Here is a 26024-nt window from a genome sequence, read left to right on the forward strand (position 1 = left end):
GCTGTGAAATGAAAGAGTCAAGTCCCCAGGAACATTTCCTCCTCTGAAGCTTCTCCTCTTTGGTGGCTGCCTGTGTGTGTGTGTGTGTGTGTGTGTGTGTGTGTGTGTGTGTGGTTGCTTTGCTCCTTCTTTTATATTGTGAATTGATGGATGTTGGAAACCAGAACTCATCTCTGCCTCCCCACACCCAGCAATGTCCCCCCCCCAAAAAAAAGATAGTTAACAATTGTTTTTTTTTTAACAATTGTTTTTTAAAAACTTCTATTTTTATGCAAAAATATTCCTTTTGTTCCTTCTTTTCAACACAAATTAGGTGCATTTGTCCACAGAAAGAATATAGTAAGTGGTGATTATATCCTAAGGATAACATCACAAAATGCCTATTAAATCAATGGTATTGCTGAAAATTGTTTATTGCATAGGGAATAAACAAGAAAATTCTTTTTTTCTACACTACTATTTAAATGAAACATAAAATCAATAATCTCAAGTAAGACATTATTTCCCAAAGATTCTATAACTTGAAGGAGGCCAGAACTCAAGGAGCAGGTTGCTTCAGAGAAGTAGGAGGCAACCAAGCATCTGTGGGTTCCTTAAAGACTCTATAGACGGTAGCACCCGGGTGGCTCAGTGGGTTAAGCATCGGACTCTTGATTTCAGCTCAGGTCATAGATCTCAGGGTCATGTGATGGAGCCCCTGATTGGACTCCACGCTTGAGGAATCTGCTTGAGATTCTCTCTCTGTCTCCCTCTGCCCCTCCCCTGCCCATGCTGTCTCTCCCTCTCTAAATCCATGAAATCTTAAATTTTTAAAAAACAAAAAACAAAACAAAAAAACCACCTGACTCTAGAGATGTGAAGTTCTGGCAAACCAGAAGATGCCAACACTGGTTCTTTGTTTAATCTAATTTCATTCCAAACACCAGGGCAGTTAAGTCTCTAGAACTATTCTTAGGTTTATTAGACTTAATACAGCTTGTCTTTTGGCTCACAAATGGGACCAAGAAAGGAGAAGGAATGCTGTCTCCAGGAGGCCTTTCTCCCCATCTCCCGCCTCCAACTTCAGAAAATATGTCTCCCTCCTGGGCAATTCCCTGTTTCTCCCCTATATAATATTGATTACATATTCCTGTGTTTTCTGGTTAATTGGGGATATGTTGTTCTTCTTCACCAAATTCCACATTTCCTGAAACACAGAAGGGCCTGTGTCTGAGTTTGTTCACGCTGCTATCACGAAAACACCATAAACTAGGAGGCTCATGAACACCAGAAGTGTATTTCTCACAGGTCTGGAGGTTGGGAAGCCCAAGAGCATGGCCCTGGCACGTTCCGTATCTGGTGAGAGTCCGTTTCTCACTGATGGCTGTCTTCTCACTATGTCCTTACATGGCAGGAGGGACAAGGGAGCTGTCAGGGGTCTCCTTTACAGGCACTGATCCCATTTATGAGGGCCCTGCTCCAGCAACCTAATCACCTCCCCATGGCCCCACCAATGTGGGGGTTTGGTTTCAGTACATGAATTTGGGGGTACACAGACATTCAGACCTCAGCCACTTGAAATAGGGTTTAGACACAGAGAGTGTTCTATTATTGTTATTATTGTCTCGGTGCATCTAATTCCTAAATCAGGCTGTTCTGTGGGCACTCAGTCTGTGCTTGCTAAATGAATGAGTGGAGGCTCAAGGCTCTGTTTTCATAGGGATTCCTCTAGCACCCTCCCCCCTTCCCAGTGTGTACACACACACACACACACACACACACACACACCCCACTCTGGGAGCAACCTCACACCATTCCTTCTACTCTCAGGTACCTGGGGTTTTTTGAGGAAGCACTGCTTTACAAAACAGTGAAGACATCTGTTTTAATGAAGTAAGATGTTTAATTTTCCCTGGGGGACCAGAAAGTTATCAGACCACACTGACTGCAGGGAGTGACTCTAAGCCAGGAGGTTGACTCCTCCAGGAGGATTTGCTCCCACACAGAGGTTCCCTTCCTCTTTATTTTGGGGAATATTGCTGAAGATTAATGAGGGGTTTATTGAGATCAACACCCACTCCCTGGTCCCATACGAGACCTTGATTTGACTGCCAATATCTCTCAATTAGTTTATGACTGAGTCGCTAAACACACTTTTATACAGCTGAATGCTGCAAAATGAAAACGTTACACTCTGAAATCCCATGCCATTGAACGGACACCCTTTTCCTTTTACTTCACTTGTGGCCCCCTAGAAAAAGTCTTCCACATGGTGAGGAAAGCCGGAGCCAGCTCTGTGTTGGGTAATCGGGCATCGGTGCCAGGACCTTTGCACAGCCACTCTTACAAGACAAGCAGTGTGGTGTTTTATGCACTTAAAGTGCCTCAGAGGTATTTTTAATGTCACTGGATACAATAATAACACACTGACAGCTGAATTCGAAGGCAAAATCCAGACAATTTGATTATTGACTCTGAGCAAGGTGTCTGGTTTGCCCAAGTGTGAATTCAGTTCTAGCTGGAGATGGGCATCTGCCCTATGGGAGGCTCTTGACATCTACCCCTTTAATGGGAACCAGCAAATCCAGATCAAAGGTGAGTCCTCAGGGAAGGACTACTTACAAGGAGACTGTCTCCAGCTGAGCAGAGAAGGAAGCCCCGTGGCTACACATGGCATGCAGATGCAAGGTCCAGCAGGCCTGTGGCGTTCCCCAGCCAGCCAATCCACTTTCTTACTTCTCCCCTGCCCCTTGGCAGCGCCCCCGCCCCCCCCCCCCCCACTTGCCCTCTCAGTGCAAAGCAAATGCCTGCAAGGGAGGCAGCTGGCCCCCTCGCCTGCTTGTCTCTGCCTGAGTTTGCAAGTCCCTCCAGGGCCTTTCTGCAGCAGACATTCATCCCCTAGGCTGAAAAGGAGCCCGGTTCCACGGGAACTGTGGGAGATGTGTGGGATCCGAGCCAGAGATGCTAAGGAGTACATGGGATGGAGTTGGGAGCTCAGTCCCATGGCAACCTACCAGGATGTCCCTGCTGCTCCGAGCTGGCCTGTCCTACAGAGCCCACTTCCTCACCACTGCCTTGAATTATTCATCAGCTCTTGCAGAGAAACAAAAGACAAAGTCATTTTATTTCTTCCAGAACTGACTGTCCTCCTTATTGACCTCAGGGAATCTTAGAATTCAAGACGGAGCATCCAGAAGTCCAATGCACTTTGGGAAGGGGGAAGTAAATGCCTCATCATCTTCTCCCTCCAGACTAGCTGAGTCCTGCTGAGCAAGAGTCTCTGGCGACTTGGGCCTTCAGGCTGTGCTTTGTCTCTTCTCACCTATCATTAGAAGGAGGGAAGGAGGTGGGAGGTATCCTTGGCCTCCTGTTGGATGACCTTGACATCTTGATAGGTGCAAGGGGTCAGAACAAATGCCCCACCTCCAACCCTAGGGCCATGCCCAGCCTCCTAGGCTTCTCTTCAGAGAAGCTCTACACTCTTGGTCCTGGGCAGCCCTGCTTCACATGAGAGACTGTAAATGGGAGAAACAAAAGGGACTTTGTGCCATCACCGCTGAACTTAAGCTCTCTACCAACCCACCCGCATTACTTCTCCCCGAGCCCCTGACTTCTACTTCATGAAGGATGCAGTCCACGAGGCAGTCCTCCCTCTACCTCTACATTGAGAGGCACCCACTGTCTTCACAGGATCACCTCCTCCTTTCCTGGCTCAAGGAATCTTTCCTCTTAAAACACCACTGTCTCTAGTTATGCCATTTGCCTAAAAGCCCTGTCCCTTGGCTGGTACCCGGCTTGCTTATGTTGGCCTCCTCCTACAGAGGAGCAGTTAGGCAGTTGTCGGGGTTTCTGCGAGAGAGTAACCACCTCCGGTGCTCAGAGGTAGAGTCCTAGACAAGCTCACTAACAGGTGCCTACTCCCATGGTGGCCAGTCTGAGATCGAATTCTGCTAAAAATGCAAACACTTATTGGTAAGCAGGCACAAACCTGTTCCCTTACATCTTTTGGTAAGCTCCACGGGGCCCTGCTCTGCCCTCAAGCACGCCAACAAGCTCCTTGTGTGAAAGAATCACCTCCGGGGTGCCTGGGTGGCTCAGTCAGTTGAGCCCCTGACCCTTGATTTTGGCTCTGGTGGTGGTCTCAGGGTTGTGGGATGGAGCCCCAGTTTGGGGTCCACACCCAGCACAGAGTCTGCTTGTTCCTTTCCCTCTGCTCCTCCCTCTGCTTGCTCACATCCACTCTCTCAAATAAATAAATAAATAAAATCGAAAGAAAAGAAAAGAAAAGAAAAGAAAAGAAAAGAAAAAAAGAAAGAAAGAGAAAGAAAGAAAGAAAGAAAGAAAGAAAGAAAGAAAGAAAGAAAGAAAGAAAGATTCACTTCAAGGCAGTTGGAATAATACTCGGACAGCAGGACCAGCCAGCGAGACTGGGAAGGGGAACTCGGGCGGGGGGGGGGGGGCACTTCCACGTCTTCGAATGTCACACTAAAGTGTATGCTGAGGGGTCCTACGTCATCATGCACACAGTATGCCAGCGTATGACTTAAGCTGTCTGTGCCTCGGTTTCCTCACTCTGGAACATGGCAATCATGATGATTCGTGCCTTCTAGGGATGCCGGGAGAAGGCAACGGGTTAGTCAATAGCTATACAACATGTAAGATAGAGGCTGGCCACAGTAAGCTCTCATTCAATTTGTTTCTCATTATTCCATTCCTCAGAACTCCTTCACTCCCATCAACCTCCAGGATGCCTCCACAGACCGTACCTTTCTACCAGTTTATACCCTCTCTGTTGCTAAACTTCTTTGAAGGCTTAGTCTTCCTTCTGTCTCAGCTGAATCAACTCTACAAGAGCTTTCCGCTTGACTCCACATTTTTACAGCATTTCTTATTCAATTCCTCAAACATCTGTTACCCTCCTGGCGCATAATCCTGGGCCTCCTGTGGCAGGGCCAGGAGGGCTTTCAAGAAATGTAACTCTTCAAGGAGTTCCCAAGAGTTAGAGAAAGGATGCTAAATTGTATATTCCTCGAAGGCCAGGGCCTCGTCTTCAAATGCGACTTTAAAGTAGAGGGAGGACTGTTCACATGTCACAGATGGAAATGACTCACCACCCCCAGTAGAACACACATTGACACCTTAATATCCCATAGAGTTGTGAGGTTCTAAAAATAGGAGTGATCCACCAACGCAGGAGTCTCTCAGCTCAAGGTTGTTGGTGTTTGGCATAAAGTACTTTCACATATCTTAAGATCTAAAAAAAAGTAAAATCCAGGGGTGCCTGGGTGGCTCAGTTGGTTAAGCATCTGCCTTTGGCTCAGGTTATGATCCCGGGGTCCTGGGATCCAGCCCCTTGTCTGGCTTCCTGCTCAGCAGGGAGCCTACTTCTCCCTTTCCCTCTGCCTGCAGCTCCCTCTGCTTATGCTTTCTCTCTGCCAAATAAATAAAAATTAAACAACAACAACAACAAAGAAAAGTAAAATCCAAATGACTGGCTCGAGAGGAAGTTGAAATTTTCTTTGAGCAGCAGAATCAGTGACTGTCTAACATGACTGTAAAAGCCATGCCTGGGGACACGGCTCAGAGTATTCCTGACAATCAGGGCAACAGGTAAGGATCGAGTCAGTATCTATGTAACCTCCAGCAGGCTGAGAGAGCCACCCTCAAAGTTCCCTGGGAACGTAACTACCAGAATATGGCAGGATGATCTGAACTATTCCCTAATTTCTTTTATTTGAGAAAGAGGTCAAATTTGGTATGGAAATGCTTAAGGGTATCAAAACTACAGCATTAATATTTTGCCTTAAGGATCCACAAACGTTTGATATTTTAGGCATGTGAACATTTAGGATACTTTGGCCTATTTGAGTTATAAATAAATCAGTGTTGAAATTTCATTTTGAAGTATTAATTGAATAACTAACTTAGACTTTTGATTTTAAGTAGAAATCTCACTAAGTTTATACAGCATTGGAACATCTGAGAAAACTTAAGCTTCACTTACATTATAAGATTGTGACCTGTTAATTCCTTAAGAGCTTATTCAGGCACTCAGGATGTTTTGTTAAATCAGGCAATTGAGTTAATCAAAAAGGAAGTCAAATGTATTAAATTTTATGTGCAGTCTAAAATATTTAAAGTAGTTTAACTAGGGGTGCCTGGGCGGCTCAGTCTCTCTTCAGCTCAGGTCAGGATCCCAGGGTTCTGGGATGGAGCCCCACATCGAGCTCCCTGCTGGGCAGGGAGCCTGCATCTCCCTCTCCCTCTGCCGCTCCCCCTGCTTGTGGGCTCTCTTTCTCTGTCAGGTAAATAAATAAATTCTTTTTTAAAAATGAAGTAGTTTAACCGAATTTGTAAGTGATATACTTATCTAAGGACTTCAAAACCGATTTTTCAAATTTTCTAGATTTATAAATATTTATAAGCAGCATTTAAAATTAAGAACTGGGACAGCCCCAGTGGCCCAGCGGTTTATCACCACCTTCAGCCTGGGGTGTGATCCTGGAGACCCGGGATCAAGTCCCACATCAGGCTCCCTGCATGGAGCCTGCTTCTTTTCCCTCTGCCTGTGCCTCTGCCTTTCTCTCTCTCTGTCTGTCTCTCTCTGTGTGTGTGTGTGTGTGTGTCTGTCATGAATAAATAAAATCTTTTTAAAAATTCAAAAAAATAAAATTAAGAACTTGAGTTTTACATTGTAGCTTAATAAATTGAACTTAAAAAAAAAACAAGCATACAAAAATGAACCCCCTGACAAATTTTTTTCTTGCATAATAACTGCCCTTAAGTAATTAAAGCAATTAAATAATTACTTTCTACTCACTTAGCCTCTGCCCTCTAAACCCTTACAATACTAACTGGGATGTAAGTCTCACCTCTCTAACAAGCTCATTTGTGGCACAGACTGGCTTGGCTATTTCTGCTGGATTCCCCCGGGAGGTCAGGCACATGGTGAATACTCAGCAAATTCTTTTCTCATGTGGCTGTATGACGTTGGACAAGTCCCTTCACCTCTCTGAGCCTCCGGCATCTGAAAAGGAGGGAGTGGCCCATCCTGCTAAGAGGTGGTCTCCATGAGACAAGGACCTGTGTCTATGTAATCACTTGCATCCCCAGAGCCCAGACGTGTGTGGGGCCCACAGCAGGAGCTCAACAAACACCACTGAATGAATGAGTGAACACACTAGATAATTCCAAGGCCCCTCTTACATGTAACCCAATTGTTACGTTTCCCTGGAGCGGTCCATTAACAAAAAGACAGTAACTGTAGTCACAGCAGATTAGGGTCACAATTGGGATCCAAGAGATGAGACAAAATAGATCTTGACTGTTCCTACCTGGTCACCTTTCAATCAAAGCCGAGTGTGCTGCAGACCAGCGTGCCTTGCTCCGCTGCTGCAGTCTTACCTACTCTTGTCCCAGGATGACCTACCCCTGGCTCCATCTGAGAAAGCTAGCATCCTTCAGAGAGGAGCACGAACAAACCCGACTTTACAATTTTGCTTATTCGACTGGCTTTCAGTAGTGTTGTTTTGCTGTGTTCTCATCCTAGATGACCCCACACTCCCCAGAGGTGGTGGAGAGGGGGGCGGGAGGTAAAGGGGGCAGAGAGGCTCCTGCCCCATATACTTGGAGGGAAGTAAGGGGACGTATGAATTTCACTGCTGTGGCCAGTAGTGGTTAATCAGCAAAGTGACCTGGGCAGCGTGGTGTCTACAGGGTTTTCTTCCTGACTCTGCCTCAAGCTCTGTATGATGCTGAGCAATTCATCTCCTCTCTTTAGCACCAATTCCTCCGAGTCTACCAAACAGGTACTGAAATAGAAGATCTAAGGCAGCAGTTCTCAAACGTTGTGGTCTCAGGACGCGTCGGTACCCTTAACAATCACCAAAAACCCAGAAAGCTTCTGTTATAGCGATGGGATTGTAGTTACTGGTATTTACTGTAGTAGAAATTGAAACTGAGAAAACTTTAAAACATAATGATTCAGAAGCACACATTTTACTTATCACCAGAGTGAAGATGTCATTGCTCTAAAGGAATTCCGTGATACACTTGAAGGAAACCAGAAAATGCCACCCCCAATTACGCCTGTTTGACATAAGAATTTTGAGCCAAAGACAATTAGAAGCAGTAAATGCAGAAAAAGCTCTCCCTTTTCTGCCCAAAGGCAGGAAATACATGCCCCCTCACTGGAGACAGACTCCTATCAGTCCTGAGACATTCCAGAGGAATCTGCCAACAAACCTTGTTAAACTCACTCTGAGCTCTCCACTTCACCATCGCCACCCCTACTCCCAACTTCTTTATTTTGTCCATTCTTCACATATTTATTGTTTCTTTGTCTAAAACTATAAAAGGTGCCTGCTCTGGTCACTTCATGGGGTCTTCATTCTCTTGTGAAGGCTCCCGTGTACATGGAAAAATTAGTAAAATGGGTACACTTTTCTCCTGTTCATCTGTCTTTGTGGGTTTAATTTTCAGATCCAGCCAGGGACCTGATGAGGGGTGAGGGAATCTTTTTCCTCCCCTGACACAGCTTATGAGAGAATGAAAGTTTCTAAACACCTTCATGTCACTATGGGAGTAGTTTTGACCTCTCGGACCTCACACCCCACCCGAGGACCACAGTGATGTCCTCCCATCATAAAGGCGACTTGAGTTTTCATTAAGAAGAGTTATTATTTTAACTATAAGCTGAAGATGCCAGTTCACACCCTCATACCTTCTCCTTGGCCTTCAGAGCTTGGGACCCCAGGGCTGTGGTCCCATGATGACTCCCTTCGTCTCCCTGGGTCCCATCTGTGCTGCCTGTGGGGGCTTCTTGGGGGGCATCAGACCATCCCTCCCACCTGCTCCCACAGAATTTCATCCTAGTAGAATATATTTTTAAGCTTGAAAATCTTGTACTAGTCCCCATATCATAGTTCTCGGTTATAAAATATGTACATAAGTTAAAATTTTGCATGCTATATTTTTTCTAGATTGAATGTTTGTCTTATTATTAATGCAAATTGAAAAAGTTAAAGTTTCCTATCACCTTAAGAATCTCCATGTTAATATTATAGGTTGATTTATCATTGCAATTTATTTTAGTAAATAATCGGGTGAAATAAAATAAGCATAATATAACATTTTAAAATAATCAGACCATCCCTCCCACCGAGGCAACCTGCCAGGACACAGCTGTCCCTGTGAGAACCAGGACACCATCGACAACAGCTTCTGGAGCTGCTGCAGACCTGTTAAAGGGACCGGCTTTTCCTTGGACCCAGAGAACCTGGTGAACCTTCTGCCTTTGCTGGCAGACATCCTAAGCAAGTGGGGAGACTCTGGGAAACGTCGGGAGAAGAGGATGAAGCAGACGGAGGACGCAGCACCAGCAGAGGGTAGGTGAGGTCAGTGACAGGGGTGCTGGCTGTCACCACCACCAAGGCTGGCCCCTGAGCATGAGAAGCCTATTCTCCGAGTCTCCTTGGGTTCCAGAGAGGCTAAGAGAATCATCTCTGACTTCCACATCATGCATTTTTAATGCCATCTCTTTCCATGTAAATGGCAGCTTTGCAAAGATGCTAGTTAGCATTCCAGGGGTGCTGTTAGCTGCCTGCTGCTCTGTCCCCTTGCACCACCTGGTTCCCCTGCAGACTTGTGACCGGTTGTGTGCAGAAGGAGCCTCAGGGCACACCCTAGTTGGGTACACGCGTGCAGTCCCCCGCATCGGAACAAGCACTTTGGAGGAAGGAGTGTCCTGGTCCAGGGTCTGTCTGCTTCACCCTCTCTTGGAAAACCAGCCCCGAGATGCTGACACCCGGGCAGAGAAAGCCCAGGGATGAGGAGCGGCCCAACCCCACCTGCAGGCAGAATTGCCCAGGGCACTGGCATTCCTCTCTCCCCACCTTGCATTCCCCTCCCACCTCCAAGGGCATCTATAAAAATGCTTTGTTCTGGGATCTCTTAACACTTTTGGAAAAACTATGTCTCCTCCTCACATTTTTAAGTTAACATTTTTATTACAAGTTTAAGTAATTGAGAAATATGTAACTTCTGGCACATTGACGTTTAAGACGGTTAAACCACTCCATTAAATGTATTGAATAACCGCCTTCATCTATTCAAAAAACATGAATAAGTTATTTTTTTTAACAGCCAAAATTTTTCCATCATTTATTAGTCCTCCTTGCAGACATATTTCCATCTATGTTGCCCACAGAATTTTATCTTAGTAGAGTATACTTTTAAGCTTGAAACTTGTACTGGTCCCCATATCATAGTTCTCAGTTATGAAATATGTACATAAGTTAAAATTTTGCATACTAAATTTTTTCTAGATTGAATATTTATCTTATTAATTCAAAATTGAAAAAGTTAAAGTTTCCTATCACCATAAGAGTCTCCATGTTAATATTAGAGATTGATTTATCATTGCAATTTATTTTGGTAAATAATTGGGTGAAATAAAATAATCATAATTTAAATTCTAAAATAATCAGCAAGCATAAAAAAATACTCATCTAGCAATTGCTAGAATAAGACCAAATTTTGTGGAAATTACCAGCAAAAAAAGAGGAGGAGCTATTTTTTTTTAATAAAGATTTTATTTATTTATTCATGAGAGACACAGAGAGAGGAGAGGGAGAAGCAGGCTCCGTGTGGGGATCTCGGTGTGGGACTCAATCCCAGGACCCCAAGATCATGACCTGAGTCAAAGGCAGATGCTCAACCACTGAGAGCCACCCAGGTGCCCCGAAAGCCATTAATAGGACCACTTAATGTAAAGAAAAGCTGAAGCAAGCAGGAGACTTGTGCTCAAATGAAACATGCATGCGTTCATATTACATAATAATCTTTTGGTAAAAGCTAAAGAAGATTGTTTCCTCATGTGTTTGAATAAATGTTTAAGAAAATACCCCCTATAATTTACTTCAACCTGAAGCTGAATCTTAATCTTTTACCTCCTCCAACTTGAAATCAATGCCAAATGTTACTTGACATTCAGACATCAAGATTTCAAGTGGACCCTTTACTTGGTGCACTGGAAGATGTTCCTGTGGGAGGCAGTGCGCCCAAGTGAGATGCAGACGCAGGGCAGATGGGGCTTCTTTTTGAGGAATGCAGGGGGCCACTGGGAAAGAGGAGCTGAGGAAGAGAACCAGCCTGGCACCTAGGATGTGCCCCCAGGGGGATCAGTTTTAGAGAAAAGCACATATGGAAACTAGGATCTGGAAAATGATTCTTTTGAATTTACCCACGACTGCACACTCCCTAATGGGACTTTGTGTGCCCCTACCAGTGGCGCACTCCGTTCATCCTCTTCCCTTGACCGCACCCACCCCAATATCTGTTTCCTTCAAGCCAAAGATCTAAAGCCCTCAATTTGACAAGCCAGCGAGAACTGTACTCCTGCAAGTGCCAGTTGCTCATTTCTTCTTCCCTCCCCACCCTCAATCCTACAGGTACAGTTCCTGCTTCCAGGGACCTGGGATCCTGGCTCCTGATTGTTGCACAGTAAGAGTTGCCTGGTGAGGAGCTGAGAAGCTAATCTGCAACCCAAAGGTAGATGATTTCTAAAGGCCTTGCCTCTGGTGGGTGACCAAAGCGAGGATAGGCCAATGTTCTCATGTCCTGTATTCTTTCCTTCTCCTCCTGTCCCACCTCTTAGAGACTCTGCATATCTCAGTGTTTCTAGACACAATAAGCTGCAAAAGCCTAGGGCACCAACCAGAAATGCAAATACAATCTCAGTTCTCTGGGCAGAGTCAACCTTGGGCCTCTAGCTCAGAAGGTTCTCTGAAGCCCATTTTCTGGAGGAAGTGCCAGAGGAAGGGAGATGGGGTTTCTCAAACATGGTCATGATATAAGCACAGAATCAGAGGGTGCTAGATGCCTTAGTAGGTGAGAGGCTGGGCATTAGAACCTAAGAACCCCACTGGGCTCCATCACCCTTCCTCTCCCGACACCGTTCCTGCCGCTGGAGGAGTGCCATGTAGCCGAGCAGAGAACAGGACTGGGAAAGGAGGCAGGAACAAAGTGGTGACTCCTAATCTTGAGTTCTATTTTTCTGGATGGAAGGAGAAGGAAAGGAACTGGCCCTGAAGCCACATCTCTAGGCAAAGCAGGATTTCCTTGGCATCCTCTCATCTTCATTTCAAACTCCTCCCATAGCACCTCTCACATGGCTTCTGCCCTTTCCCGCCCCAGCTTCTGGGCAGGTATTTTTAGGCTGAGGGGGGCCCCCCTTGCTGGCAACCAGAGAAGAGGAACACCCAAGCACCTGCACCCCTGCGGTCTCCTTGACTCAGAAATCCAGGGGTTCCTCCTTCTTCAAGCCTCAGCCTGACATATCAAGATGTGTCAAGAACTTTCTGGAAGTGGACCACTGGGTCCAGATGAGTGATCTATTGAATAATTTTGTAGCTATAAAAGGATTCATTCATTTACAATTTCATCAAGGTGCAGTTTATAGCCTGCTTAATAAGGACATTAGCCATACATATTACAGCATAGTATGCTTAAAATGTTTAATGACTTCTGTGGAGAAACAAGACATTACAGTGTATTAGGTGTGATGTCAGTGCTATTATCCTCATTTTACACATGAGAAATAAGCAGTTTGCCCAAATCCACGTGGTCAATATCTGATAGAGAGGAAATGAACTTGGGTCTTCCTTTTACCTGATTTCAAGGCCACACTTGTTCTTGGCTCCATGCTGCCTCTCAGCTTCCAGTGTAGGCCATCAACAATTCCTCCCTCACTTTTCACACCTTTTCCTTCTACCCTTTCTTGTAGGGTAAGAGCCAAAATACATAATAATCAACATGACAGAGCCTAACAAGAGATATTATTAAAAATGCCCCAATTTCATCCCTGCACACCCATGCAGATTCCACCCCCCACCCTGAAGATGCCTGCCATCCTACCTGGGTTTATACTGTCTTCTCAGTCTTGGCATTTATCTCTACCCACTCTCTGGGCACTTTCTCTGCTCTTCCTTATGACTCCATTGTGGAAGGACAGGGTTCTCCCCAACCAAACTTTCTCTCCTTAGAGCTCTGTTTCATATCCGTGTAAGATATAAAAGCAGATGGTGTAGATGATTCTTGATAGGGGCAAGAAAAAAAGGAGAATCTCTATTAGCATCACACACTGGGATAATGCTATTAGTCCATATTGGCAAGAGGGAGTTGGAGATTTTTAAGAAAATATTTGGTCAAATGACTATTAAATGAATAGATGATGCACTACTCTGAAGCTAGACTAGAAAAGCTGCTTTTTCATGTCTATTCCTCAGCACAAGCCAGGAACCAAAGTAGAAAGGCCCAGGAGGAGGGTAGAGAAGGCAAAAGCAAAGAAGACCCTAGAAGAGGAGTCCAGAGAGAGGGCAGGACTATTCCTGAGCCCCATCTGAGGTGACTCATCACAGACGGAAAGGTATCCCCAGGGCAGAGTCAAGGGCTGATTTGAACCACTCTTATGCTGCCTGTTTGTGCTTGATCAACCCATAGCAATGCTTTCTTTCTGCTAATGGGGTTTCTTCCACCTGCCAACAGGTAAAGGGATAATGAAAGGTTAGACTAATGTGTGTGTTTTTCACCTACAAGGTGAAAATCTTCTTGAGAACAGAATTCTGGTCTGGTTCATCTGGAGTCTTCCATAGATCTGACCCCACATTACCTGACATTGTACCTTGTCGGTAGCAGACACTTGATACATATTACAGAGTTGTGAACAAATTGGCAAATATCCCCATTTTATGAAATGGATAGTTATATCTTGATTACCAAGCACCATCCACCAATTTATCATACACTTAATGTATCCCTGATACACAGTTTCAAGCCACTGATAGCAATTTTCAGGAATATATCCTCTGATGGTTCTGCGCTATCTATAAAACAGATCTGTGGAATCAAAACAAAACAACAAAACAAAACATAATGTTATTAAGTTCCAAATAGTCTTATCCTAGTGCCATATAGTTTATTTACCAACTGGAAGAACATGAAAGCCGATTCTGCAAAATAAACACTTGATACCTTCTTGAGCAAATTGTGTTCACTGAATTTATTAATCATGATTCCCCTCAAAATTGGATATTTGGGAGTAGGGGCAGGGATTCCTAAAAAAAGAGAATGTGGAAGGGGAGAGAGATAGGGGGTGCTGGCCTTTGAAAAAATGTAAGGTACTATGCCTGCTTTTCATAAATTTGTAGTCTCATTGGGCCAACGACACAAAAAGAAATGATAACCTAACAGAACCCATCGGTGTCTAGGTTCAAATGAGTCATGAATACTTGGGTTGGTAAGGGAAAGCTGCTGAAGGAGTTAAGAGGCAAGCAGGGCCCTAAAAACCAACGAGAATTTGGGAAGGAGATGGAAAGTCTATTAGAGAAAGCTAAGAGTTAAGCCTGGGAAGGGTCCAGGATGAGAGGGAAGCCAACTTCCCACGGGTAGCATTTTCCCACCACTGCACGCCCATCTCTGTGCCAGCCTGAGCCCTGGCATTCTTCCCACATTTACTCCCCTGCCAAACTGCGCCACCTTCTCCTCCCAGAGCTGCTACTTTCTCAGCCTTGATGGGAGATGGAGATTTGCTGTGTGTGGCAGAGGCTGCTGGCCAATGAGATAGCTCTTCTCTCTTTTTTTTTTCCCCCTTGGAAATGAAACTAATTGCTGACCAATGGGATATAAACACAAGTGGTTGCACCCTCTAGAAAACATCCTTCAAGGGAATTGATTTATCCCATCCCCACACCCATCTCTTTACTGTCAAAGGGAATGCAAATCATGAGGAGGAGCTCAATCTGAAGATCTGAGCAATAAAGGATCTGAGAGCTTGGAGTGCCAGGGGCAGCACTGGACTGACTGCCCCAGACTTCTTTTCTGTGAGAAAGAAAAAAAGCCACTGTTAAATTTTCTATTGTTTGAGTTTTTTTTGTTTTTGTTTTTGTCATTTGTTGCCAAGCCTAATGTTAATTTTGCACTCTACAATTGGAACAGAGGTCACACAAGAAAAATTAATTTGAGTAATTTAACAAAAGGAAAAATCCTTGTCTACTTAGAAGTTAAAGAAATGGAAATTAAAACCATGAGATGCCATTTTGTTGGCTAAATTCTGAATAGGAAAGAAAAACAACAAAACTCAATGATAATAAGTCCTCAGGGAAACAGGTCGGCTGATGACTAATAAATTGGTACAATCCTTCTAGAAAACATGGGCCTCTTAGTTCACTTGCCTCGAGTATGTGTCTTTTTTTTTTTTTTAAATATTTTATTTATTTATTCATGAGAGACACATAGAGAGAGGCAGAGACATAGGCAGAGAGAGAAGCAGGCTCCCTGCATGGACACCCCGGGACTCCAGGATCACACCCTAGGCCAAAGGCAGACACTCAACCGCTGAGTCACCCAGGCATCCCCTCGAGTATGTTTCTATACTATTACCAGTGATTCAGTTCTTCAAAGTTTGTAAAACGCATCATAATCAATGAATTTAAAAGAAAAAATGTATAAAAATGATGACAGTAGAGTTATTTTAACAGAAGAAAACCAAAATTGCCTAAATGAGGTGCTCTAAGGCAATGGTAAATGATGACCCATTCATTTGACGGAGAACCAACCAGCCACTTAAAATCATATATGGCCGGGCAGCCCGGGTGGCTCTGTGGTTTAGCGCCACCTTCAGTCCAGGGCGTGATCCTGGAGACCTGGGATCGAGCCCCACATCGGGCTCCCTGCATGGAGGCTGCTTCTCCCTCTGCCTGTGCCTCTGCCTCTCTTTCTCTGTGTCTCTCATGAATAAATAAATAAAAATCTTTTTAAAAAATCACATATGACGAATACCGTGAAATAACTTGCAAACACATACTTATAAAAGATCTTAAGTAAAAAAGTACTTCGGGAAACTGAATATACATTGGGACAGTAGCTGTCAAACTGTGGCTGTTTGCCCAGTCAGGTGCCTTTTATCAGGCTCGACTCATCTACCTCGTGTCTGGTGAGAACCTCGTGTCCTAGGTCTTTCCATCGCAAATTCCTGGTCCCTTTCTATGTGGCAACCCTTGCAGAAACAATCCCTTCCCATTCTTTTTTTTTTTTCCCCCCACTTAGTCTTGAATTTTGGGTTTTGAGTTTTACAAGGTGGTTTCCAGTAGAACATCAGGTTGACAAAAGAGCTTCTAAGAATCTTGATGACATTGCTTCGTAGCAGCCAGACATGCCCAAAGAAGAGAGACACCAGTCTCAAAAAGAATTTATGAATGTGGTTTTGGAGCATGTAGTGAACTGAAGTGACAATTATAGAACACCTATGACATTTTAAAGAGAGTTGTACTGAAAAAAAAATAAATCACAACACAGCTACACTTGGGAAAATCTAAGAAGACGATAAACATATGAGTGGTTGCCAAGGTTTGGTGGGGATGAATAAGCAGAACAGAGAGGTTTTTTAGGGAGCTGAAAATACTCTGCATGATGCTATAATGATTGTATGTACTGTTATACATTTTTCCAAAACCAGAGAATGTACAACATCAGGAGTGAGCTGTAAACTATGGATTTTGGGTGATCCTGGCATGCAAGTGCATCGATAGTAATGAATGTACTACTTGGTGGAAGAGGCTGATAATGGAGGGGATATGCATGTGTAGGAGAGAGGGCTGATGAAAAATTTCTGCACTTTCCCTTCAATTTTGCTGTGAACCCAAAACTATTCTGTAAAAAAAATAGACTCTTAATTAAAAGCAAACAAACTACAACAACAACAAAAAATAGATAGTTGGCTTAGAGTAAAAAGGGGCTGTGGTTTCACAAACTGCGAAGTGGCCTTTGGGCTCCCAACTTTTTTTTTTTTTTTTTTTTGTAAGAAGCAAAAGCAACCTCAGAAAGCTACTCAGAAGCCAACACGGGCTATTTCTCAAGCAAAAAAGGAAGGTAAAGCCAAGAGCCAGGCCACAGGCGCCAAGAGTGATAGGGAACAATGGATTGGGAAGCTACTCCCAGGGACAGAACTGGGTCCTGCTCTCAGAATAAGAAGACCTGGCAACACATGCCTGGCAGGGTTCCAAAATTCTTATGAATCAGTGCCTGCTATGTATCTTCTCTTAATTCCCTTTTTGAATGGAAATATTTACTGTGATTGTCCTGGCCCGATCTTTCAATGTTTGTTGAGTGTGTTTGCAGACCATATAATTTGTCTCGTCCAATTACAGTGTTCTGAACTCAAAGGAGCCACTGCCAAGCAACTTGTCCTCATTTGGACTTGATAGAAATCTCAGACCAGGGGCACCTGGGTGGCTCAGTGGTTGAGCATCTGCCTTTGGCTCAGGTCATGATCCCGGGGTCCTGGGGCTCCCTCTCAGTGGGGAGCCTGCTTCTCCCTCTCCCTCTGCCTCTCACTGTGTGTCTTTCATGAATACATAAATAAAATCTTAAAAAAAAAGAAAAGAAATCTCAGGACCCAGGACTTTGAGCCAATGCTACAGGTGAATGAGATCCGTAGGGATGCTCGGAGGGAAGGAATATTGCATATGACAGGAACATGAATAATTGGAATTAGGGGGAAGGCTATGGTCTATTTTTGTAGTAGAGGGCACCAGTAATTCATGCCTTCAGGTAGCCACTTCCCACACTGACTTTGGGCTTGGCCATGTGACTGACTTTGGTCAATGGGACATAAGCAAATGAAATGCAAGCAGAGGCTTAAAGAAACAGTTGTTTATTTGGGCTGGCCCTTTCTTGCTTTTTCCATGGAGCCCTTCCACCACCATATGAGGAAGTCCAGAGAACTAATGGAGAATGAGAGGTCAGGTGGAGAGAGGCCCCAAGCTGTCCCAGCCATCCCAGGTGAGGTCTCAAAGATAAGAGTTAGACCCACTCCAGTGCAGCTGGTCCAAACAGCCAGCTATCCCATACAATCATGTTTATTGTGTTAAGCCATCGAGTTTTAAGGTGGCTTTTTACCCAGTGAGTACAATGGGGTAAATCCAAATAGGGACGAGAGTATAACTAGGGGTAAATCCAACATACGGAAGTTGGGAGAGGACCTTTGAAGCAGAGAAATATCTGGGAAGAAGAGGCGCACATGTGTGGGCAGTTTCCCAAGACAAACTAATGTCAATTCACAGGGGGAGATCATACTTTGGTTAATGAGGAGCCAAGAAGAAAATGCCAGAAGTTAAGCCTAATGAGAAAGGTGATGATGAAAATTAGAGCATGAGCAACACATTTGGAAGTTTGTGGGATTAAGAAGAAGCTAAGTAGTGGGAGGAATGAATGGGTCAGGACAAGTAATTCAGAAATAACGCTTTGAACAGAGAGAGCAATAGGTCTTCTTTCTACAGAGGAGCTCATAGGTAATTAGCATGGTGTGCAGGAAACACTGAATCAGAATCCACCAGGGTGTGACCCTGGAATCTGCACACTTAACAAGCTCCCCAGGAAATTTTAACATACACTTTCTTTTCAGTGAGCTGCCCTACGTATCAAGGGGTATTGACAAATAAACTTTGTCAAGTTAACCAAAATTCTCTTACACCCTTTCCCTAAGACAATAGGTGCTCAATCACCTCAAACATAAACAAGGCAAATCAGTGGTTCTCAAAACTAGGTGCATGTTTAGAATCATCTGGGAAACCTAAAAAAAAAAAAAAAAGAAAAGGAAAGGAAAAAGAAAAGAAAAGAACGAAAGAAAGGAAAAAAGAAAGCCTAATCTAGGTCCTGCTGCATAAGATTTCAATCTGAATCTCTGGGAGTAGCATCAGTACTTTAAAAGCGTCTCAGGTGATCAGATTATGGGGTAGATGACTCTGGAAGAGATGATATAATCTCTAAACCAAGAACCCATCAGGTTTCTGAGAAATGAGTAATAAAAGCGGAATGTCTCTGCATTTTCATATGTTTGGTGATTGATCTAAACTGCCATTAATCTCAAAGAACAATGTTAGGAATTTGGTGACTAATGGCTATATCTGAGTCAAAAATGAAATAGCATTTATTTTCATGATGTAATAAAAGTCAGGCGAACATTAACTCAGATCCAATGAATCAGCAAGCATGATTATTTGAAAAGAGCCTGAAGTCAAGTCATCTATGAAAATATATTTTGCTTAATTTGTTATACAAAGTTTCAAAATTTTGGTAGTAATGTTTAAACTACTGCTACTAAACAACAACAACAACAACAACAACAACAACAACAACAAAGTCATATAAATGGTATAGCCAGCCTGATGTTTGAGACAATATAGAGTAGTTGGGAGCTGTGACAAATCAAATTTTCAAGGATAGGAAGACTTTTGTGCCAACCAAACCTAAAAGGATTGAAGCTCAATTTAGCCCACACACCGCCAGTTTATGGACCTCTGACTCATAACAGAAACCATTAGGATAAAGACATAAAGGTAAGTATGGAATTATGATAGTTAAGGGGTCAGGAAAGATTTTAAAGAAGGGGAGGCATGGAAACATTTTAACATTTTAAAGTCTGAGGATTTTTTTTTTCATATTTTAAAGTGTAGTTTAAAAAGTACTGAGCTTTTCATTTTGAAGCGATTTCACTGGCAGGCATGTTACAAATATAGTACAAAGACCTCTTGTGTAATCTTTGCCTAGGTTCTCCAGATGTTAACATCCAACACAACCTCTGTACAAAGATCAAAATCTGGAAGTTTACTCTGCTACAACACTGTTACTAATCTACAGACCTTATTCAAAGATCACCAATTGTTCCCCTAATGTCTTTTTTCTGGTTCAAGACCTAAGGGAGGATCACACTTTGCATTTGGTTGTTATGTCTCTTTAGTTTCCTTTAATCTAGAATAGTTTTCCTTTGTCTTTCACGATCTTGACATTTTTAAAGAGTGTTGGTCAGTTATTTTATAGAATGGCCCTCAATTTGGGTTTGTCTGCTATTTGCTCATAAAGAAAGGAAAAAGAAAGAAAGTCTAATCTAGGTCCTGCTGCATAAGATTTCAATCTGAATCTCTGGAAGTAGCATCTAGGCATCAGTATTTTAAGTGTCCCAGGTGATCAGATTATGGGATAGATGACTCTGGAAGAGATGATACAATCTCTAAACCAAGAGCCCATCAGGTTTCTGAGAAATGAGCAATAAATGCGGAATGTCTCTGCATTTTCATATGTTTGGTGATTGATCTAAACTGCCATTAAACTCAAAGAACAATGTTAGGAATTTGGTGACTAATGGCTATATCTGAGTCAAAAATGAAATAGCATTTATCTTCATGATGTAATAAAAGTCAGGCGAACATTAACTCAGATCCAATGAATCAGCAAGCATGATTATTTGAAAAGAGCCTGAAATCAAGTTATCTATGAAAATATATTTTGCTTAATTTGTTATACAAAGTTTCAAAGTTTTGGTAGTAATGTTTAAACTACTACTACTACTAAAAAAAAAAAAAGTCATATAAATGGTATAGCCAGCCTGATGTTTGAGACAATATAGACTACCTAACATCTATATACATCCCTCTTCCCATACATGCATTTTTAAAAATGCCCAACCATATCTACCTAAAATACAATCATTATGTCCCCCCAAATACACAACCCAAGTATCATTCAATACTGCATCTAGTTCCATGTCCAGGACTTCTAGGGGATAGGAAACCTTCTTCTTCCCATCTGGATGTAGCTCTTCATGGTTGGTTAAAGCAGGGCAAAGACAAATGTATCAGTCACCAACACATCCAATACATAATAGTAGAGAAATACTAAGGATGACTACAATGAAAGAAATCTCAAGTATAAAAGAGAATTGGGTAAACACATGTACACTCACGCACACACACACACACACGAACACAGACATATTCTGGACAATAATACATGTAAAACAGAACTCTCCATGTGACTTTGGAGGTGAACATGACTTAAATAATCTAATCAGGACTCTGGCTTGGAAATGCTGGTACCAAGGATATGCTTTTTGCTTCTCAGCCTCCTGTTTTGATAATGCTCTGACGGTGGAGGAGTTGCTTAATCAATTTGGCAGGCTCTGGTTTTCTTCTCTTGAAGGTTTTTTGTTCATTGACATATCTAGAGAAGTATCCCTTCCCAGGAGCTGCATAACCCCCTCCTGTGTGTGTGACTTCAGAGTGTGAGATTGCCATAGGAGTTGAGCAGTCATGGACTGTGGTGGTCCAGGGCTGGGGTTTCTTTGGCAAATAGCTCCTTCATAAACTTATTTACCATCAAGATATTTCACTCATCACTTCCATAGGTGAGGAACTTTAGACAGCCTGTCTCTGGTCATTGCACTTGAGTCTTGGACTTTAGATTGTCTAACAACAGGTCCCTGTCATATGACCGTCCCCTAAAGCTTCAGTGTAATGGCTGCTATTTTTGTGTGGGCTTCTGTTTCTGGACAGCTTCTGACAATAACTTGGAGAGGAATTATTTGCCTCCTGACCTCAGGCTCCAGCACAGATGCTCTTATGTGGTTTGTCAGCTGAGGACCATTTAGTAGGAAGTACTGGGGATTGGCCTAAGGGGTTCGGCTTGTCTTTTATCCCAGTCTTACTTCCTGTCTTTCATTGTGTGAACCTTCACTTGGAGTAGGGTAGTTGGTCTTTGTAACACTGCTGGATTCCAGTCATCTTGATCGCAGTCCATACTCAGAGAGGGCCTTTTGAAGCAAAATCACACTTCCTTTCTTCTCTGCCTTCAGATCGGTCACTTATCTTAATACTGTGTCTTTATTGTAGGACCTTTCTGTAATCAATGATCCTGGATAGTTCCTACCATTTCCCCTGATACGCCTATAGGTCCTGACTCCCAACAGGGCACTGCCATTTATCTCATCACTTCTACTCAGCCAAATCTATATTTTAGGGTTTGTATTTTAATGTATTCCCACTCCTGGAACCAAATTTCTATATCAGTTATGAATTCTATGGTATAAGAAACAGAAGAGTTGCTTCATATCAGCTAGGCAATAAAGGATCTATTAGCTTTATACCTTGAAGTTCAGAGAATAAGGCAAGCCCCAGAGTGGGGTCCACATACCTGCTCACTTCTCTTCATGTTGGCTTAATCCTCAAGCTCTTCCCATCCTAGCAGCAAAATGGCCCCAGAGGTTCATCTTCACATCTTCATCCTCTGGTGTTAAGAAGAAAAGCCATAAAAATGACTTTGATACCAGGATTGCATGCCAGAGTCCCAAGATGAATGCTGATTGGACTGTTTAGATTACACGACTAGCCCTAAACCAATGGGAAATGAATATATTTGGCCTAAGCCAACCAGTGCCCATCCCATGGGTGGTATGTGGCAACAGTAGACATCTGATTGAACACAGCAAGCCAATAGAAAGGGGAAAGTGAATTCTAGGTAGGCAACTAATAATAGTACGTTACCAAGCCTTTTAAAATAAACTTGTTATCAGGCCTTTAAAAAGTAACTTCATGTTATCTCTCTTTTTAATAGTGTTCATCTGTATTTGAACTTATGTCTCTCTGAAGAATCTAAGACTTTATAAGAATGGGGACCTTATCTGTCTTGTTCATTTCACTTGAAACACAATGCCTGGCATTCAATAAATATTTGCTTAATAAATGAATGAATGCATTGTTTATTCTGCATCTCTGAGACCTTCCAGCATAATGTCTCAAACCTCTAGGGCATGAATATTTCATTTGAGATGCTTGGGCTTAAAGCTTCACAGCTGGTAAGTGAATGGCCAAAACCTGAACTCAGGCTTGCTGACTCCACATATCGTGCATTTCCGACTCTTCCAAGCTGCTCTCGTGTGTTAAAATGAGCCCTCAGAGTTTTAGCACAGCTGTGTTCAGGAGACATGTAGGAAATACATAAAATATGCTGACAGCTAGTGTCCAAATAACAATTTGGAAGATTAACAGGACTCTAAAACTAGCATGAATTGATATTTGCTTTTCTGATCTGGAGCTATCAACATGCTCCAACTTAAAATCATATCCTGCCTGATAGTATATGAAAGAATAGGATTGATCTGTCGCTAGTCTACTTTCTCATTTTGTCATGGCAATAATAGAAGGCACATTATAATTTTTCTTGTTGCATATTGCCTCTGTTGAAGATAGATCCTTTTTATCTGCTAGTGTTAGCAGAGAAGACTGATGAACAGAGCGATAACACTGTCTTCAAGGAGCTAGGTACTTCATTCATTTACATATTTTAATTTTTATCCATTTATTGAGTATTTACTGAGTACCTTCCACGTGGCAGGCGTTGTGCTAGGGGCTAGGGAAACAACATTTAGCACAGGCTAGGGAGACATTACGGTGTATCAATTAAGATAACAAACGCATTAGAAAGATGAGTTCAAATTCTGACTTTGCTGTAGCCTGTGAGATCCTGGGCATACACAATTAACTTATCTTTGTCTTTTTGCTTTATTGCATGAAATTGTCTAACTAGGGGTGGTGGAAGGGGAGGAGGGCGGGTGTTGGAGGGGAATGGGTGACGGGCACTGAGGTGGACACTTGATGGGATGAGCACTGGGTGTTTTTCTGTATGTTGGTAAATTGAACACCAATAAAAATTAATTAAAAAAAAAAAAGAAATTGTTCTTTTTTTAAAATATTTTTTTAAAGTAATCTCTATGCCCAACACGGGGCTCAAAGTTACAAATCTCAGATCAAGAGTCACATGCTCTACTGACTGAGTCAACCAGGCACCCCATGAAATTGTTCTTCAACCTACATAGTCATTTTGGGAGGCTTAAGTGAAATAATTCAAATGTAGTACTTGCCAGGTCTGACACATTCTAGTAGTTCAATTAAGCATTATTTTCATTATTAGATGGTCCTTATCCTCAAGTCGCTTATTTATAATGAGTGCAGAAAACAGACAAATGTCTTCACACTTAATTTCACCCAAAATTTTTTAAGTGTTGTTTTTTCCCATTTACAAGCAAGGAAATTGAGAATTTCAATAGTTTGTTCAAGGCCTCAATTAATGAGTAAATGCAGCAGAATTCAAAATTCAAAGATGTCTGTGTCCAAAGCCATGTTATCTTCAACTATCTGCCTGAGGAAATGAGACCGTGGCTCTAGCCCTGACTTCAGATTAGTGGTTCTCAACCCTAGAGAGTGCTCACAAAGCACCAACTGCCAGGAGCCTGTTCCAATTCAATTAAATCAGTATCAGGATCCAGGCTGACTAGGCACTGAGCATTTTAAAAATCTCCTCAGGAGATTCTAACAGGCAGCCAGAGTTGAGACCCACTCAACTCTTTCAAGGCTCTTACAGCCTTAATAGTCTAGTCCTTTTATATATGGCGGCAATTGTCAGAATGAGATCAGAGCTGGTAAAAGCAGGGACATTCCAGAACTTTCCTCCACCGGTGTTCCATGTCACCACTGTGTGCTTTAGAGGAAAGAAGAATGCAGGTAGATCTCCTTACCCATGGGGGTTTAAAACACAGTGGAATACCCCCCATGGAGTCCCCAGCAGCTGCATGAGTGCTGGCTAAGGAGAGTGGTGAGAACTCGAGCTCCCTCTTCGCTGTGGGGTTGACAGACCCACAGCATCCTTCACACATGGAGGAAGGAGCAGCCTGGGAAATGTCCCAAACAAATGCAGCTGTTCTTTGTTTCTGGAGAGGATGCCAATAACATTTTGTTCCTTGGGACTCTTAAGAATGAAAAGTGTGCATAGCTATAAAAACAAACCCATAGGGGTGATTATCATACTCACCTAAATGTCAGATAGGCACTTATTTAAGTTAATTAAACCATAACAGATGTTCTGACCTATATTCTACTGGAGACTTTATGTTGAGACATTCAATAAAGGGAAGAAGAATAGTTCACCAGCCACACCAGCCATTGGATGCCCTCTGGGATATTTCAGTCATTCAGAGCCAAAGTTTCTGCAGCTCCCGAAAAGGGGGTCATTTCAGGAACTCATCCCAGAATCTGGTCCACATACATCAAACCTGCCCACTCTCTGATTTGCTCCTTATAGCAATTCTGTGAGATACACAATCAGGTATCACTATTCCTATCTTACAGACCTAGAAACTGAGGCTTCAAAAGGTTAGGTGACTTGCTCAATGACTAGGAAATGCACATCCTACATTCAAGCATACCTCCCTGGATTCTAAATTTTCTTTCCTTTTTTTTTTTTTTTTTAAAGACTTTATTTTTTTGTTCATGGGAGACACACACACACACACAGAGAGAGACAGAGACGGAGGCAGAGGGAGAAGCAGGCTCCATGCAGGGAGCCTGATGTGGGACTCGATCCTGGGTCTCCAGGATCACACCCTGAGCCAAAGGCAGACGCTCAACTGCTGAGCCACCCAGGTGCCCCTGAATTCTAAATTTTCAAGTTAACATTCAACTGAGTCAGGAGGAAATTACCCTACTTGAGTGCTTCATGGATATGAAACCTCCCAACCCAATGAAAGCAGAGACATCTACTAAGACAGAGGTACTGGATTCTGATTATTTGCTACTGACATGTTAAGGCTTTAACTACCATTCTGGGATCCAAGTAAGGCTAGCAGACCAGACCCAGACTATGGGGTCTTCCTTACTCCACATGACCCCCATCCCAGGCTCAAGGAGCAGGCAATGCAATGCTAAACCTTCATGTATCCAGGCTCTGGTACAGGCTCACTACCCCATAAACATTCCATTAGAGGATGAATAAGAAAATTACCACCTGTAAAAGACAGTTGAGAACAAGCAACCAGAGCTAGGGATGGACTGGCACTAACCAATTGAAATAGAACATAAGCCACACACATAATTTTAAATTTTCTAGTAGATACATTTAGAAGGGTTAAAAAATAGGTGAAATTAACCTTATTTTATTTTTAAAGATTTTATTTATTTATTCATGAGAGACACAGAGACAGAGAGAGGCAGAGACACAGGCAGAGGGAAAAGCAGGCTCCATGCAGGGAGCCTGACATGGGACTCGATCCTGGGTCTCCAGGATCACATCCTAGGCCGAAGGCGGCACTAAACCGTTGAGCCACCCAGGCTGCCCTGAAATTAACTTTAACAATACATTTTATTTTATTCAATATGTCCAAA

General features: G+C 42.9%; 1 protein-coding gene and 1 long non-coding RNA gene across 5 annotated transcripts in view; one reads left to right on the top strand and one right to left on the bottom strand.

Annotated features, from left to right (window-relative positions):
- The window catches only part of LIFR (LIF receptor subunit alpha), a 238596-nt gene that overhangs the window by 206000 nt on the left and 6572 nt on the right, over nucleotides 1-26024 (bottom strand). For both annotated transcript variants that reach the window (XM_041748764.1, XM_041748761.1), the window contains exon 2: nucleotides 22003-22095. The gene's annotated coding sequence lies outside the window, so the exon portion shown is untranslated. The remainder of the gene's footprint in view (nucleotides 1-22002; nucleotides 22096-26024) is intronic.
- The window catches only part of LOC121487247, a 43920-nt gene continuing 27089 nt past the window's right edge, over nucleotides 9194-26024 (top strand). For all 3 annotated transcript variants that reach the window (XR_005986807.1, XR_005986806.1, XR_005986808.1), the window contains exons 1-2: nucleotides 9194-9365; nucleotides 11430-11529. This is a non-coding gene — a long non-coding RNA (uncharacterized LOC121487247). The remainder of the gene's footprint in view (nucleotides 9366-11429; nucleotides 11530-26024) is intronic.

Source organism: Vulpes lagopus, chromosome 3 (assembly GCF_018345385.1).
Source record: "Vulpes lagopus strain Blue_001 chromosome 3, ASM1834538v1, whole genome shotgun sequence".
Classification (NCBI taxonomy): domain Eukaryota; kingdom Metazoa; phylum Chordata; class Mammalia; order Carnivora; family Canidae; genus Vulpes; species Vulpes lagopus.